This window comes from Salvelinus fontinalis, chromosome 23 (assembly GCF_029448725.1).
Source record: "Salvelinus fontinalis isolate EN_2023a chromosome 23, ASM2944872v1, whole genome shotgun sequence".
Taxonomy (NCBI): domain Eukaryota; kingdom Metazoa; phylum Chordata; class Actinopteri; order Salmoniformes; family Salmonidae; genus Salvelinus; species Salvelinus fontinalis.
In genome coordinates this window covers 13,826,610-13,836,934 of record NC_074687.1, presented here as the reverse complement: position 1 = coordinate 13,836,934, position 10,325 = coordinate 13,826,610, and positions in this window count along the sequence as shown.

Sequence of the window (10,325 nt, the reverse complement as noted above, 5' to 3'; positions counted from 1 at the left end):
GAGAGTCTTATCTACCTGTTCCCACCAGGCAACGAGAGTACAGCGTCTTAACTACCCTGTTCCCACCAGGCAACGAGAGTACAGAGTCTTAACTACCCTGTTCCCACCAGGCAACGAGAGTACAGAGTCTTAACTACCCTGTTCCCACCAGGCAACGAGAGTCTTAACTACCCTGTTCCCACCAGGCAACGAGAGTACAGCGTCTTAACTACCCTGTTCCCACCAGGCAACGAGAGTACAGCGTCTTAACTACCCTGTTCCCACCAGGCAATCAAAGTACTCTTGTCCCTACAATACATCACTGACAACCTGTTTTATTAAACAAAAAGGCCCAGATTGAATTATTAATGACAGAGATTCATTTGGTTCCTGGTTATGTAGCAAAGAGCCGAGGCTCCCTGGACCGCATGGAGCTCTGGGTAATTTGATATATTACTTCTCTATGTGCCGTTGATTTAGTGGAGGCTCGGTAGAGGCTCGGTAGAGCCTCAGTGGAGGCTCAGTGGAGGATCAGTGGAGGATCAGTGGAGGCTCGGTGGAGACTCGGTGGAGGCTCGGTGGAGGCTCAGTGGAGGCTCAGTGGAGGCTCAGTGGAGGCTCGGTAGAGGCTCGGTAGAGGCTCGGTGGAGGCTCGGTGGAGGCTCGGTGGAGCCTCGGTGGAGGCTCGGTGGAGGCTCAGTGGAGGCTCGGAGCGGAAAGAAAAAATAAACATCCCTAACGAGGCCTTGTCAGCAAAGTCTTGATGTGGTTTTGATTTGCATATGGGAGTGTGTGTGTGTGTCTGCATGAGGCTACAATAAGTTGAGTTTCCCGGGGAAGCTGTGAAGTGCTAAGAGAAGCTGTGAAGCGCTAAGGAAGCTGTGAAGCGCTAAGGAAGCTGTGAAGCGCTAGGGAAGCTGTGAAGCGCTAGGGAAGCTGTGAAGCGCTAGGGAAGCTGTGAAGCGCTAGAAAGCTGTGAAGTGCTAAGGAAGCTGTGAAGCGCTAGGGAAGCTGTGAAGCGCTAGGGAAGCTGTGAAGCGCTAGGGAAGCTGTGAAGCGCTAGGGAAGCTGTGAAGCTAGCTGTAGACTATTACCTGATTGTGTTTGTGAGTCTTATTAAATGTGTACGTTTACTGCTTTTAAATAAATCATGTACGGCTACAAATATTGTAAATACATTCCTTCATATTGGCAGAATATTGTAGCCTAGGCCTCTATACATTCGTTTTTTGAAGCACAGAGAGGATAAATTCGTTTTTTGAAGCACAGAGAGGATAAATTCGTTTTTTGAAGCACAGAGAGGATAAATTCGTTTTTTGAAGCACAGAGAGGATAAATTCGTTTTTTGAAGCACAGAGAGGATAAATTAGTTTTTTGAAGAACAGAGAGGATAAATTCGTTGTTTGAAGCACAGAGAGGATAAATTCGGGTTCCATTGCTTGTCAGGGACGTCACCAGGACCTTGGATTAGTGAGTGCCACTGGGAAAATTGGTGGACTGTAATTCCCTCCTCATATTGTAGGATCTACGTTATTAGTGTATCCAGTCTTTCCTTTGGCCTATGCTATTGGTTGCATTATGGGTCATTCGTTGTTTGTTTTTTTTGATCGCAGTATGTCGATGTCGGAGTATCTTGTCATTTTGGTCATTTGTGTGGGATTAAAAATATATTCTTGTCTTCAGTTATGTAAAAGGTTTGGAAAAGGCTGTTTTTTCAGGGCTGAGCATCCTGGTTACGAAACACTGGTGACGTCCCTGTTGCGTGTGTTTAACCTCCTTTAATAACAACGAATGCTATGGGGAGCAACGCAAGGTCTTCTTAAAGCAGAATGTTTATTCATGTATTCGTTTATTTATTTATTCGTGGTATTATTAGCATATGAATAACCCATTTTATTCAGATCTAGCAGTTCAAAGAGGAAAGTTTCAAAGGTAATCAATTGGGCCTAGTTATTGTTCATTAGCAGCATATATTTACATTAATTATCATAAAATCTCTTAAAATACCCTATACCCCTTCTTATGCAATGTATAGTCCTCTGTACTGTTTGTCTGTCTGGACTGTCTACCTGTCTTGGTGTTAAGATAATAAAATATTAAAAATAGTCTCAGGCATATATTTTTATTTTTTAAATTGAAAATGAGAACAATGGGAGAGAGATTGACCAATACTGATTTCAGAACTAAATGGACTACAATTCTCATTCATATTATCAAGATATGAGGTGAATAGCTAAAAATACTTTCAAGAGATGCCTTTGCCTTAAAGTTGAACCCGGATAGATCTTTAATAGAATAGCCTATAGAGTCAACTCAAAATACAGTATTCTGTAGTTTTTTTTTAAATAGCCTACATTTTCCCTATCATAATGAGATGAAATGAAAGGATATAGGCCAAATGGATTTTGTGATGTTTTCCTATATTAAACGGGCTGTTAAAATGTAGAAGGAAAGGCAGACGTTTTATAAACATTGGATTTCTGTGGCTCGAATTTCATAAAAGCTCTTTTATTTTCAGACGTTTTTTTCCTTTGGCAGATCTACCCATGTGCCGCTTGTCACTCGGAAAGCCTGCTCACTGATGTCAATACCAAAGCTGATAATTGTGACTTGATTCAATTGGAATGATGTGAATCATGATAAGACTATGAGAGCCCAGTATAGCACTGTATATATAGCCCATTATAGCCCATTATAGCCCAGTATAGCCCCGTATAGCCCAGTATAGCCCATTATAGCCCATTATAGCCCCGTAGAGCCCCGTAGAGCCCATTATAGCCCATTATAGCCCATTATAGCCCTGTATAGCCCCGTATATACCCGTATAGCCCAGTAGAGCCCATTATAGCCCTGTATAGCCCAGTAGAGCCCATTATAGCCCATTACAGCCCAGTATAGCTCAGTATAGCCCAGTATAACCCATTATAGCCCCGTATAGCCCCGTTTAGCCCCGTTTAGCCCAGTAGAGCCCAGTATAGCCCATTATAGCCCCGTATAGCCCAGTATAGCACTGTATATACAGCCCATTATAGCCCATTATAGCCCATTATAGCCCTGTATAGCCTCGTTTAGCCCAGTAGAGCCCAGTATAGCCCATTATAGCCCCGTATAGCCCCGTATAGCCCAGTATAGCACAGTATAGCCCCGTTTAGCCCAGTATAGCCCAATATAGCCCAGTTTAGCCCAGTATAAAGCCATTTAGCCCAGTATAGCCCCGTTTAGCCCAGTATAGCCCAGTATAGCACTGTTTATATAGCCCAGTATAGCCCCGTATAGCCCCGTAATGCCCCGTATAGCCCCGTTTAGCCCCGTATAGCCCAGTACAGCCCTGTAATGCCCCGTATAGCCATGTACAGCCCAGTACAGCCCAGCATAGCCCCGTTTAGCCCCGTAATGCCCTGTAATGCCCCGTTTAGCCCTGTATAGCCCATTTAGCCCCATATAGCCCCGTTTAGCCCCATATAGCCCCATTTAGCCCTGTATAGCCCCTTTAGCCCCATATATCCCTGTATAGCCCCGTATAGCCCTGTTTAGCCCCGTATAGCTCCGTTTAGGCCACGCTCTCTGCAGCTGATGTGAGTAGGACCTTTAAACAGGTCGACATTCACAAGGCCGCAGGGCCAGACTGATTATCAGGATGTGTACTCCAAGCATGCGCTGACCAACAGGCAAGTGTCTTCACTGACATTTTCAACCTCTCCCTGTCTGAGTCTGTAATACCAACATGTTTCAAGCAGACCACCATAGTCCCTGTGCTCAAGAACACCAAGGTAACCTGTCTAAATGACTACCGTCCCGTAGCACTTACGTCTGTAGCCATGAAATGCTTTGAAAGGCTGGTCATGGCTCACATCAACACCATCATCCCAGAAACCCTAGACCCACTCCAATTTGCATACCGCCCCAACAGATCCACAGATGATGCAATCTCTATTGCACTCCACACTGCCCTTTCCCACCTGGACAAAAGGAACACCTATGTGAGAATGCTTTCATTGACTACAGCTCAGCGTTCAACACCATAGTGCCGTGAAAGCTCATCACTAAGCTCAGGACAATGGGACAAAACACCTCCCTCTGTAACTGGATCCTGGACTTCCTGACGGGCCGCCCCCAGGTGGTAAGGGTAGGTAACAATACATCCGCCACGCTGATCCTCAACACGGGGGCCCCTCAGGGGTGCGTGCTCAGTCACTGCCTGGTATGGCAACTGCTCGGCCTCTGACCGCAAGGCACTACAGAGGGTAGTGCCAACACATAAAATTCGATAACAGATGGTATTACATAACCTATAGATAATATTCTATAACCTATAGATAATATTCTATAACCTATAGAGAATATTACATAACCTATAGATAATATTCTATAACCTATAGATAATATTCAGTAACCTATAGATAATATTCTATAACCTATAGATAATATTCAGTAACCTATAGATAATATTCTATAACCTATAGATAATATTCTGTAACCTATAGATAATATTCTATAACCTATAGACAATATTCTATAACCTATAGATAATATTCTATAACCTATAGATAATATTCAGTAACCTATAGATAATATTCTATAACCTATAGATAATATTACATAACCTATAGACAATATTCTATAACCTATAGACCATATTCTATAACCTATAGACAATATTCTATAACCTATAGATAATATTACATAACCTATAGACAATATTCTATAACCTATAGATAATATTCTATAACCTATAGATAATATTCTGTAACCTATAGATAATATTCTGTAACCTATAGATAATATTCTGTAACCTATAGATAATATTCTGTAACCTATAGATAATATTCTGTAACCTATAGACAATATTCTGTAACCTATAGACAATATTCTATAACCTATAGATTATATTCTGTAACCTATAGATTATATTCTGTAACCTATAGATTATATTCTGTAACCTATAGATTATATTCTGTAACCTATAGATTATATTCTGTAACCTATAGATAATATTCTGTAACCTATAGAGAATATTCTGTAACCTATAGAGAATATTCTGTAACCTATAGATAATATTCTGTAACCTATAGACAAATTACATAACCTATAGATAATATTCTGTAACCTATAGAGAATATTCTATAACCTATAGAGAATATTCTATAACCTATAGAGAATATTCTATAACCTATAGAGAATATTCTGTAACCTATAGAGAATATTCTGTAACCTATAGAGAATATTCTGTAACCTATAGAGAATATTCTGTAACCTATAGAGAATATTCTGTAACCTATAGAGAATATTCTGTAACCTATAGAGAATATTCTGTAACCTATAGAGAATATTCTGTAACCTATAGAGAATATTCTGTAACCTATAGAGAATATTACATAACCTATAGACAATATTACATAACCTATAGAGAATATTCTATAACCTATAGAGAATATTCTATAACCTATAGAGAATATTCTATAACCTATAGAGAATATTCTATAACCTATAGAGAATATTCTGTAACCTATAGAGAATATTCTGTAACCTATAGAGAATATTCTGTAAACTATAGAGAATATTCTATAACCTATAGATAATATTCTATAACCTATAGACAATATTCTATAACCTATAGATATTATTCTATAACCTATAGATAATATTCTGTAACCTATAGAGAATATTCTGTAAACTATAGAGAATATTCTATAACCTATAGAGAATATTCTATAACCTATAGAGAATATTCTATAACCTATAGATAATATTCTATAACCTATAGACAATATTCTATAACCTATAGATAATATTCTATAACCTATAGATAATATTCTATAACCTATAGACAATATTCTATAACCTATAGACAATATTCTATAACCTATAGATAATATTCTATAACCTATAGATAATATTCTATAACCTATAGAGAATATTCTATAACCTATAGATAATATTCTATAACCTATAGATAATATTCTATAACCTATAGATAATATTCTATAACCTATAGATAATATTCTATAACCTATAGATAATATTACATAACCTATAGACAATATTCTATAACCTATAGATAATATTCTATAACCTATAGATAATATTCTATAACCTATAGACAATATTCTATAACCTATAGACAATATTCTATAACCTATAGATAATATTCTGTAACCTATAGATAATATTCTGTAACCTATAGATAATATTCTATAACCTATAGACAATATTCCATAACCTATAGACAATATTCTATAACCTATAGATAATATTCTATAACCTATAGATAATATTCTATAACCTATAGATAATATTACATAACCTATAGATAATATTCTATAACCTATAGATAATATTCTATAACCTATAGACAATATTCTATAACCTATAGACAATATTCTATAACCTATAGATAATATTCTGTAACCTATAGATAATATTCTGTAACCTATAGACAATATTCTATAACCTATAGACAATATTCTATAACCTATAGATAATATTCTGTAACCTATAGAAATTATTCTGTAACCTATATATAATATTCTGTAACCTATAGATTATATTCTGCCCATATGAACACGTGTTTTTTTAGGCGATATAAAGAAGAACTTTGCATGATGTAATGAAAAGCAGCAAACAGACAACGTCGTTTCTTTACTAAAAGACTAAACAGCTGGCTTGGCGATTGCTCCGCCAAAGAGTCCGCCTACACAAGGACACTCGACGTGCTACAGTACCAGTCAAAAGATGGATGGACTGTTGTTTCTCTTTGCTTATTTGAGCTGTTCTTGCCATAATATGGACTTTGGTCTTTTACCAAATAGGGCTTTAAAGAAAAACCCTTGAATGAGAAGGTGTCCAATCTTTTGTGCTGGTACTGTAAATCTCGGACAACGTTGAGTACGCGAAAGGGGATCTGTGCCCTGTGTAGATAATATTCTATCACTTTTCCACTAAAAACTACTGCTCTACAAAAAGCCATGGTCTATGTGACATGGCAAGAGAGAAGGATGGGCTGTGGTGGGGCTTAACATTAACAGGGGCCAACCATAAAAAACCCTGGGAGAGGGGAGTGGGGATGGGAGAGGGAGTAGGGATGGCAGTGGGGGGGAAGAGGAGAGGAATAGGGGAGGTCAGAGAAGGAGGAGGAGTTAGGATGGGAGAAGAGAAGAGGAGAGGAGAGGAGAGGAGAGGAGAGGAGAGGAGAGGAGAGGAGAGGAGAGGAGAGCCGAGGAAGCGAGGAGGTCTCAGTGGTCAGTTTATCTCAGTCTTTATGTGAGACCGTATATCAGCATGACAAAGCCAATAAAGAAGTACCTAATGTTTCAGTGAAACAGTGAAAGCGGCTCGTTAACAGAGCTGGTTAATGGCCTACAGAACTCCTCCCAGGGCTCCTAGCCTAGCCAGACCTTCTATAGTACTAATCTCTAGCCAGACCTTCTATAGCACTACTCCCAGGGCTCCTAGCCTAGCCAGACCTTCTATAGTACTAATCTCTAGCCAGACCTTCTACAGTACTACTCTCTAGTCAGACCTTCTACAGTACTACTCTCTAGCCAGACCTTCTACAGTACTACTCTCTAGCCAGACCTTCTATAGTACTACTCCCAGGGTTCCTAGCCTAGCCAGACCTTCTACAGTACTACTCTCTAGTCAGACCTTCTACAGTACTACTCTCTAGCCAGACCTTCTACAGTACTACTCTCTAGCCAGACCTTCTATAGTACTACTCTCTAACCAGACCTTCTATAGTACTACTCTCTAGCCAGACCTTCTACAGTACTACTCTCTAGCCAGACCTTCTACAGTACTACTCTCTAGCCAGACCTTCTACAGTACTACTCTCTAGCCAGACCTTCTACAGTACTACTCTCTAGTCAGACCTTCTATAGTACTACTCTCTAACCAGACCTTCTCCAGTACTACTCTCTAGCCAGACCTTCTACAGTACTACTCTCTAGCCATACCTTCTACAGTACTACTCTCTAGCCAGACCTTCTATAGTACTACTCCCTAACCAGACCTTCTACAGTACTACTCTCTAACCAGAAACCTTCTACAGTATTACTCTCTAGCTAGACCTTCTACAGTACTACTCTCTAGCCAGACCTTCTACAGTACTACTCTCTAGTCAGACCTTCTACAGTACTACTCTCTAGTCAGACCTTCTACAGTACTACTCTCTAGCCAGACCTGCTACAGTACTACTCTCTAGTCAGACCTTCTACAGTACTACTCTCTAGCCAGACCTTCTACAGTACTACTCTCTAACCAGACCTTCTACAGTACTACTCTCTAGCCAGACCTTCTACAGTACTACTCTCTAGCCAGACCTGCTACAGTACTACTCTCTAGCCAGACCTTCTATAGTAATACTCTCTAGCCAGACCTTCTATAGTACTACTCTCTAGCCAGCCCTTCTACAGTACTACTCTCTAGCCAGACCTTCTACAGTACTACTCTCTAGCCAGACCTTCTACAGTACTACTCTCTAGTCAGACCTTCTACAGTACTACTCTCTAACCAGACCTTCTACAGTACTACTCTCTAGCCAGACCTTCTACAGTACCACTCTCTAGCCAGACCTTCTACAGTACTACTCTCTAGCCAGACCTTCTACAGTACTACTCTCTAGTCAGACCTTCTACAGTACTACTCTCTAACCAGACCTTCTCCAGTACTACTCTCTAGCCAGACCTTCTACAGTACTACTCTCTAGCCAGACCTTCTACAGTACTACTCTCTAACCAGAGCTTCTACAGTACTACTCTCTAGCCAGACCTTCTACAGTACTACTCTCTAGCCAGACCTTCTACAGTACTACTCTCTAACCAGACCTTCTACAGTACTACTCTCTAGCCAGACCTTCTACAGTACTACTCTCTAGCCAGACCTTCTACAGTACTACTCTCTAGCCAGACCTTCTACAGTACTACTCTCTAACCAGAGCTTCTACAGTACTACTCTCTAACCAGACCTTCTACAGTACTACTCTCTAGCCAGACCTTCTACAGTACTACTCTCTAGCCAGACCTGCTACAGTACTACTCTCTAACCAGACCTTCTACAGTACTACTCTCTAACCAGACCTTCTACAGTTCTACTCTCTAACCAGACCTTCTACAGTACTACTCTCTAGCCAGACCTTCTACAGTACTACTCTCTAACCAGACCTTCTACAGTACTACTCTCTAGCCAGACCTTCTACAGTACTACTCTCTAACCAGACCTTCTACAGTACTACTCTCTAGCCAGACCTGCTACAGTACTACTCTCTAGCCAGACCTTGTACAGTACTACTCTCTAACCAGACCTTCTACAGTACTACTCTCTAGCCAGGCCTTCTACAGTACTACTCTCTAGCATTAGTAAGTAGAATGCTAATATAAGAGGCTCTGTTAGAAGAAATGCAGGTGCTATGCTCTATCCTATCATAACCATCATAACCGCCATCGATAAAAGACAATACTGTGCAGCTGTCTTCATCGACCTGGCCAAGGCTTTCGACTCTGTCAATCACCACATTCTTATCGGCAGACTCAACAGCCTTGGTTTCTCAAACGACTTCCTAGCCTGGTTCACCAACTACTTATCAGATAGTGTGTTCAGTGTGTCAAATCGGAGGGCCTGTTGTCCGGACCTCTGGCAGTCTCTATGGGGGTGTCACAGGGTTCAATTCTCAGGCCGACTCTTTTCTCTGTATATATCAATGATGTCGCTCTTGCTGCGGGTGATTCTCTGATCCACCTCTACGCAGACGACACCATTCTGTATACATCTGGCCCTTCTTTGGACACTGTGTTAACAAACCTCCAATTGAGCTTCAATACCATACAACACTCCTTCCGTGGCATCCAACTGCTCTTAAATGCAAGTAAAACTAAATGCATGCTTTTCAACCGATGGCTGCCCGCACCCGCCCACCCGACTAGCATCACTACTCTGGACGGCTCTGACTTAGAATATGTGGACAACTACAAATACCTAGGTGTCTGGTTAGACTGTAACCTCTCCTTCCAGACTCATATCAAGCATCTCCAATCCAAAATCAAAATCTGGAGGCTTCTGAATATGTGTACTCCTTGACTTCGGCGATGTCATTTACAAAATAGCCTCCAACACTCTACTCAACAAACTGGATGCAGTCTATCACAGTGCCATCCGTTTTGTAACCGAAGCCCCATATACTACCCACCACTGCGACCTGTATGCTCTCGTTGGCTGGCCCTCGCTACATATTCGTCGCCAAACCCACTGGCTCCAGGTCATCTATAAGTCTCTGCTAAGAAAAGCCCCACCTTATCTCAGCTCACTGGTCACCATAGCAACATCCACTCGTAGCATGCGCTCCAGCAGGTATA